Here is a 9,037-nt window from a genome sequence, read left to right as displayed (position 1 = left end):
AGCCAAGCATCCCCACATCATTGATTATTTCAAGTGCATATTTTCTCTGGCACAGTGATATACCTCTCTCAGATCTGGCCACTTCCAAACCCAAGAAATATTTCAAGCTTCCCTTCAACTTCAAATAGTTTTTTGAAGAAAAATAAAAGAAAATACTAAAATATGTTTTTACTAGGGTTTGAACTTTAATACTAATTTATTAAATGAGACAGATTCATTAAATCAAATATGTGTTTTCATTGACTTTTGAAAACTAGAAACTGAAAATAGCCTTTTGCATATTTTCAGCTTCCTTCACAAATTGAATTTTGAGAATAGTTTTTGTTTTCTGTTCATTTTGGGTTGCCAAACAAGTTTTTTAGTTTCAAAAATAGAAAACTGTTTTCGGATACAGAAAATAAAGGGAAAAAACAATTACCAAACATACCCTTAGATTTTCAAAATATGTAGCAATGTTAATTTGTTTAATGAAAGTTATAATTTTGTGCTACAACTTAGTTTGTAGCCAAACTTTGTCCTTAAACTTTAGTCCCCTTAATAATATATTAAGTCTTTAAAAAAGAAAAAAGAAGAAAAAGTCCAAGAAAATTTTTATTTAACTAAAATTTTAAAGGTGATGTAGCTTTCATGTGCGTGCGTGTGTGTTTTTTTTATCGCCGATATATGAAGTTTTCTTTTTATTAGATTTTGTATAATTTAAGTTTCTCAATTACCACCCTCAAAAACATTTCTAGAGCCGCCACTAAGCAAACATTAATCGAACCCTTTCTTATTATCTAAACTATTGAATTATATATTTAAAAGAAAACTCTTCTATACACAATTTAGCCATCATGGTTTCATGGCCTGCAACTCCAAACCATTTGCAAGTCCTAGCATGGAGCCCAAAAATTGATGAAAAAAAAAAAACTTTTATTGTCTCCAAAACCAACTCCCTCACTTTTCATTTCGGCTTTTCAAGTAGGATTGGACGGCATGATGAAACTAATCTTAATTCTTAGGCACAAGCTCAAATAATAGTTTTGTTAAATACAGGTTTATGTTTCAGGATTTTGTATCATCCTTTTGTGGTAGCAGGTGGTAAAACCATTTCGTCTAGCCTTGAGTAATTGGGCCTTTAACTCCATTATGAGCTCCAATACGAAAATTTGACTTTGTTGGCCATTGTGTTGGGCTGTAAATATTTAGCCTCGAACACTATCTAGAAGACTATTTTTTCATCCTGTGTTTTGTATGAACCAAGACTGCGGCATAAATGGTGAACATGGATTGTGCTATATAGGAAATTCATGAATATCTTTAATTGACATGATAATAATAAAAACATAAACCCACTGTCTTGGCCTCTAGGGGTTCTTAATCAATTCCGTGAGACGAGAATAATGCTATGGAAAGTAACACATTTGTATGACTGTGACTACCATGAAAAAATCTATACTTATCTTAAGCAGCTTTTAGTGCAGTGTTGAATTCCGAGAAGTCATCAGGAACTTGAACCTTTTACACTACATGAACCATGTCTACAGTAGGTAAGCCCACATAAAAGAGACCATCCAAGCCATTGGATATTTGTCTTGGAGTTTGGACTAGAAATTTGTCTCAGCACCTGAGGATTCACCGGGCCTTATGAGTAAGCTAGGCTAGCTAGCCACAGACAAGGACAGCCCTTTGAGATGTTTTCCACGTAACTGAACTTGAATTCTCTAATAAAAACTACTAGCTTAGAATCAAGTATCAGTATCCAAATTTATCAAATTTAAAAGAAAAAAAAAATGAAATTATTTGATTGCATTTGCAATGCAAGTTTGTATGATACAATTGTTTTATTCTCAACCGAAAGTCGAGAATAGGTCTTTAAATACACTACTCAAAACATTTCCATGTGAAAAATCACTCAGTAAAGTCATATACGCCAAAACACAATATGTATTCATGCTATGCTTACAGTAGAAAAGGTATAACAAATAGAGAACCTTTATTCGACATCTTCTCTCATCTGGGAAAACGAAAGAAAAGACCTAAGAAGACCAGATTTCTAGCATAAAAATGAAAGATGAAATATTTATAAGTTCCTTTTAACCGAAGATTTCTCTGGTTTGGATCCAACAAATTGGTGATTGCTCATAGTAAATCTGCAATAAACTGAAAAATCAAGTGGCATATCCTTATTAGAATAAGTAAGTCAAGTCTACGAAATGAAATAATTTATAATCACTAAACCTCAAGAAAATAACAGCGAGACATAGTTAAATTGTTCCTCAGCATGCTTGATTTGCTCCTATTAAGTACAAAAGCACAAATTAGGACTATAGTACAATAATATGATATAAGCTTCAATGAGCTACAAGTAAGAGAATCAGCTTGATAATTTTGGATAATTTTTTTTATGTGGGCAAAGAATCTCTCAAAAACACGGGGTTAAGCCTTCTTGATCATTGGAGAAGTTTTTTCTACAACAACTACAAAGGCATTGGCTGGACCCTTGGTATAACTGTATAAGTCCTGCTTCCTGTCTAGCAAAATAAAGATATAGAGAAAACATTAATAGCATCATTATACATGATACAAATCAGAAAAGAAACAAAAGCAATCTAAAAGATAGCTGTACATATGCACTCAGGTTGAGTTCCTTATACACAAATAATATGTGGCCATCCATCATTATACACTCAGGTTGAGTTCCTTAAGGTTCTGACCCTTAAGAAAAACACTTCACATGAAAACTAACATCATGTTTTATTGCCATGTGTTTCATCATGCGTATATCATCATTTAAACTAACAAACAAATAACAGAAACTTACCCAAAAGCCAATTTGTTCATTTTCACAAACACTTCAAATGCATCCGCATTAAAGTACCTAAAATTCAATTCATAATCACTTGCAACCTTCCTTTCCCTTTCTCCCTCTTCTCTTTCCTCCAAGTTCCTAAGCATGGAGGCATATTGTAATCCATCCATCAATAAATCATTTTCTTAGTAATTGAAAAACATGAAAGATCTAATGCCCAACTTACAACCCAAAATCCTGAAGTCCTAATTTGTAGCAGAAATATGTAGCAGAATCATTTTCTTCTTCTCCTCTCTTCTACACATATTGGAAACATGCAATACCACCTCCTTCTATCCGTGTTTCTCTATCAGTACTCACTACTTGGTGTCACTAATGGTTGGGAGAAAAATCGTGAGGAAAATCTGGCAATGGATAACAATAGGAAAAAAGGCCCAAACTCTCTCTCCAGCCCAACACAATTGATTTCAACCTATCATCTGTCCCTTCTACTGCTGTTTTATTACACAACAAACACACAGGTAAAACTCTCTCTTTTTATATATAGTAAGATAACAATAGACTCACCCAAAGATCTCAATAGACCGTTTATAAATTTGATTAATCGGCCATTGCAACATATGTAACTTCTCCAAAAGGTATATAAAAGTGCAAATAACAAAAGCCAAACAAATAATTGGAGACTGAAAAGAAATAATGGTTCCTTTATCACATTCCAAATCAAACTAACATCAACGGGACAAGCCCAATCACTAATTAGAAAAAATAATACTCAAACAACATCTATTAACAAATGCAACCTATCAATGGCACTTCTCATGAATCTAAGGTTCAATATTCATCAATCCATCAGACATCATTCACCATAAAAATAATTGTAGGGAGGCAGTCAGCACAACAACAGTTCAGATCTGGAGGACTGAAAAAAAAATTGGATGAAGCAAAGCTATAATTAAAATATATATTAATAGGCAAGGGCAGGTTACTCATTACAGCAAGGGAAGAGTTTCTGGTCACCGCTAGCACCAGGATTCAGCCCAGAGTAGGCTGCAATGTATCTCCGATCTACAGGTTATCCAACACTGAATTCTGTATGCAATACACAATCATTGTGAGTGGCATAGATCATAGAATTCCATCAGAGTTATTTTTTTGTTTTATAACACATATTCTGTCATATTTGGCTACAAAACCAAGAAAAGTTCCAATTGTCTGTTGCCATTGCAACATATGTAACCTCTCCACAAGATATATTAAAGTGCAAATAACAAAACCCAAACTATGTTCAACGTGTAGTTTTTCCACAAGAATGAAGTGGGGTTCTCTTGGGAAACCCCCTTCATTCCTGGTTCAAAAGGAATGGCAATTGTTATGTTATTCATGCTCAATCTTCTATCCATTGGGCTATCATGTTTTTGACAGGCATATGGAATCTTTGGCTGCATAGAAATGCAGTAATTTTCAGCAATAAATGCCTTAACCCGAGACTAAAGTATCTATCTCTGTTTTACAGCCAGGTCTACTATGTTTCTGAAATGGGAAACACCTCCGTTCAACTCAATACCGATGGTTCCTCTGAAAGAGTTTGAGATTGTATGTGTGAGAGTAAAACAGAGATAGAAAAATATCTGAATCTGATATTATACAGCACACTCTGTAATGCAATACAAGAGTCCTATTAATAGGACTGAGATAAGCTTTAGCTTAGATCAATTTAGGTGGTAAACAAGAACTAATTCTCTGACAGAACTCTAACAACTCTTAACAAATTGGCAGCCTGTGATCAGTAATTAAACACACGTTTCCACTAATTGCACCACGTGTTAAACCTGAGAGAGGTAATTAGACAGAGCACAATTTGGGGCTTTGGCTGTTTGAATTAAGTTTGACTGAAACGGCATCATTGTAGTTGGATTGACTGAAACGATGTAGTTATATTTCTCTCTGTCTCTATCATCCTCCCGGGGGAGCACAGGCCAGGCTGGTGAGGGTGGACTTATTCAAAATGCAGAGAGTAACTGGGCAAACAGATTCCACAGAGCTATTGGGCAAGTGATGCAGGGAAAGTGATGGGCTGTGATATGAATTGGAACTAAATGGAATGTGAGTTACATAGAACAAATTGATAGGTGGTTAGGAACCTCTGCAAAGTTCAAGAAAAGCTCTAAAAGGCTTATTTCATTCACATACAAAAGAGAGCGGAGGGCCTAATCTGCTATTTATACAAGCTGCACTATACTAGCAGCCAATGGATTGGCTCAATTAAAGACTTAACCTAATTGGTAATTGGCAATCTAACCAACTAACATACTAATTAACTAAGTACAAATGGCTCTAAGTGATTGCTGTTACAATAGCAACCTCTAACGCACTGTTTAGACACAAGCAACTATTGCTACTGGTTTTCTGTCCAACTACAAATGTAAAACAACTTAAATGCCCTGCATCAGCAAGCTTCGAGTGTGTTAGCTGAAGTTTGGGCAGTTAGACATGGTCTCATTTTAGCTAGGGAGTTAGGAATCCATTATTTAATTGTGAAATTGGCTGCTATGGAAATTTTATTAGCTTTAAAAAGTGTTTCTTGTCCTAACATTCTTATCTGTGGCATTGCACATGACTGCAGGAATTTAGTCCAAGCTTTCCATAGTTGTGAAGTGAAGCACAGCTATCAGAGTATCAAGAAACCAACAAGTGTGCTAATGCTTTAGCGAAGAGAGGCTTTTCCTTATTTTCAGATGTCATGTTATTTGAAGATCCCCTTCTAATGTACCTTTTTATTTTATTTTATCAGAGTTTTATAACTTTGAGCCTCAGTCAAGTCGTTTTGTAAGAACTTAAGTTATTTATGCAAGCCGTATTTACCAAAAAACTAAAAATTGGAGACTAGAAAGAGAATACAGTTCCATTATCACAATTAAAATCAAACTATCATCAACGGGACAAGCCCAATCACTAATCAATTGCATCCAATGACAGTATAATCACCAAAAATAATACTCAAACAACAATGTCTATTAAGTATTAACAAAAGCAACCTATAAATGGCACATCTCATGAATCTAAGTTTCGACATTCATCAATCCATCGGACAACATTCACCATGAAAATAATTTTGAGGAGGCGTTCAGCACAACATTTTCAAATGAAAACATTACAAAAACTAATAATAATAAAGTCATTAAAAAAAACTTTGATAACCCTAAGCCTAAGGCAAACTCACACCATGAAGGCAATATCGTCTGGTAATTAACTGACATTAATTACCCTAAGGCNAGCCAAAAAAAAAAAAAAAACTGCTGAGCTCGTCGCAAATCTGTCCCTTGATGGCCATGAGCAGAGGCTTATTGGGGCCAGACTCAGAGCCATCGCATTTGTACTTGATGTTTTGACAAAAATCTCAGCATAAAATTAGAAAACCTTAAAGAGCCTAAAGGCTGAACGCCATACCATGTTGACTGAGAACCTTTTCTTATTGCCAAATTACGAAAAACCACTCACTTCAACACGCATTGGCACTGTAAAATTTTATGGACAAAAATGTAATTTCAAACGGTGCTTAACAAAAATGTTTATATATTATATAAAAGAAAAGAAAAAAACAGCATGGACAAGCCGGCAAACTTGCCTATGTAACCTTCTAGGTTTCGTTTACTACGATTAATTGCAACTATAGCGTAAAGCAAACTATAGCTATTTTGCCTTTAACATAACAATCTTATTTTATGATTGCAATTCAGAAGAAACGTGACTACAAAGTACAAACTCCACATAATCAGATGACCAAATTGCTAAGCTCCTCCATTATCTTCAATGATGGCAACCTGAACCATTATCGGATCCAGGCAAGTAAGTGCATGGATTAGGCTCAGAAGGTGTAACCGGGGCTCGATCTTGTGAAACTGATACTACCTTGGCTGTCTCAAGTTTATTTGACTTCATCTCAGCAACCAAAGTCCTTGTAGCTTCAACAGGCTTGCTGTTCAAAATGAGCAATGTGAGTGTCATGATCATCACCACCTTTACAATGGTGGAGACAGTTTTCTCCGATAACATGTTTTGTTTCATCAAGATGTGGTTTGATGGGTTTCTAATCAACCACAAGATATATATATAGAAGATGTGTATTTTCAATGTATGTTTGTTGAATAAACAAATGGCTTAATTTATAGAAAAAACAATCAAGAGACGTCTATATCAGTAAATAGCAATACTGGGATATCACGTATCACCTATAACTATCACTCCTATCATGTCTGGTAAGGCGGTTCATAATAAGATAAAGTGGTTTTCTAAAGTAATAATTAATGTTAATGATGTCAAAGAAATTTTGCATGGAAAGCCAGCCTGCAAGAATATTTTTCCAACTATTCATCCCAAAAAAAAAGAATATTTTTCCAACTCTCACTCTATCCCCAAGGTAGGTTTTGATCGTACTGATTTGTCGGCTAAATATGCAGCTAGAATTTGGGATAAGTATCTGTGACTGTGATCAGGGGCTGACTCACGTTCACAATTTGCCCTCCGAAAATGTTTATAAATTTTTTTTTTTTTAATAGCTGCTAAATGTTAAGGAGATGTTTAGTATATATCTTTAAAAATATTTGTTTTGTTGTTTAAAAATATATGTGAATAAAAAAATATATAAAAATGTATGTAATGTTATTTAAAAACTGAAAAAATATGTTTAAATGGATGTACTTAGGGGTAGCAAATGGGTGAATTTGGGTGGGTTTGGGGTGGGCATAATTAGATTGGACATATAAAACTCATTTACCCATTTTAAACCCATTTAACTAATTGCTTCTAACCCAAATCCAACCCAACCCAATTATTATGGGTAAACTCCAACCCACCTAATTACCCAATTATCAAAATTACCAAAATGTCACTAAAGTGAAAATGACCAAAGTACTCTCAAATTTTATAAAATAACCAAAATACCCCCAAAACCCAAAAAATAACCAAAATACCTCCCAAAACCCAAAAAATGATCAAAATACTCCCGAAACCCAAAAAAATGACCAAAATACCCCCAAAACCAAAAAATGACCAAAATACCCTCAAATCCTAAAATGACCAAAATACTCCTAAAATCGAAAAAATAACCAAAATACTCCTGAAACCCAAAAAATGACCAAAATACCCCCGAAACACAAAAATGAGGTTGATCATTTTTATTGAATCATTTTTCTTAAGCATAACAATTTCAAACAATGCATTTTCAATAAACTTATAAATATTCACTTTTTGAAATTTTTATAAAAAATATTCAAAAGTAAAATCCCATTTTTTATTTTGCATTTGGAGAATTAGAGATGAAACTATATTGCCCTTATATTAACTTGTACATGTTTAGATATGTAAAGTGACATTTATTTTAGACAAAAATATAAAAAATAAGTCTAAATATGACCAAAATTAATTTCAACATTCTAATTTTACTTTTTAATTTTATTCAATTCAAACCTCTAAATTTCACCATGTTTCAAATCGGTGCTCCCATTAGTTTCGCTAGAATTGTGCCATTAGAGACCTAAAAACTACATCGTTTTAGGTTTTACAATTAAAATAAATCCAAGAAGCTAATAATTTTTTTTTTTCCAGAAAAAATAAATTAAAAAGATATTGATATATTTTACCAAAAACATCCAGCAAATTTTCTCCAGCAATCCATAAAACTTTCCACGCAACCAAACTAGCTATAGAACAATCCAATCACAACACGAAAAAATTTAGAACCAAAAATTTACATCGGCCAATGAAAGAAACACCATCTAACAACAAGAACAATACTAAAATCAGCCAAAGAAACCCAGATCTAGAACAATTATATATATATATATATATATTACAAAAATTGCTTCCCACATCGAATCCGACGACGCCGAACCCTGAAATGCCTGGATCAACCTCACTTGGCTTGAGAAGAGTAAACAAAAACTCAAAGGAATATTAGTGATTGAGAAGCGAACCTTCTGTAACTCATTTTGCTTGTGTGAATCAACGTTTCACGAATAAGCTGAGCGAGTGTCAGAGATGAATGGTTTTAAGCGGCGGCTCCATTTGGTTGCTGAGTAGTGAGTGAGCTGAAGCTGTTGGGTTTCCAACTAAAATGTGACTGGAGGCCAAGAAAATGAGGGAAAGTTCTGGAAACTGACCAACGTGATTGAAAGTTTGAAACCCTGAAACGTCTAAGGCTGGGTTTTTTTTTTTTTTTTTTTTTTTTTTGGTGGGGGGCGCTGCGTT

General features: G+C 34.1%; 1 long non-coding RNA gene across 1 annotated transcript; it reads right to left on the bottom strand.

The window, feature by feature from the left end:
• Positions 1–1,778: 1,778 nt before the first annotated feature.
• Positions 1,779–6,056, bottom strand: LOC136065962 (uncharacterized). The gene is made up of 2 exons (XR_010627529.1): positions 2,221–6,056; positions 1,779–2,132 (listed from the first exon to the last, which is right to left on the bottom strand). It is a non-coding gene; the product is annotated as an uncharacterized LOC136065962 (long non-coding RNA).
• Positions 6,057–9,037: the final 2,981 nt, after the last annotated feature.

The sequence above is a fragment of the Quercus suber genome, unplaced genomic scaffold (genome assembly GCF_002906115.3).
Source record: "Quercus suber isolate HL8 unplaced genomic scaffold, Cork oak 2.0 scaffold_1418, whole genome shotgun sequence".
NCBI classification, from domain to species: domain Eukaryota; kingdom Viridiplantae; phylum Streptophyta; class Magnoliopsida; order Fagales; family Fagaceae; genus Quercus; species Quercus suber.
Note: the sequence above shows the minus strand (reverse complement) of the source record. Positions and strands in the feature narration are given on the sequence as shown.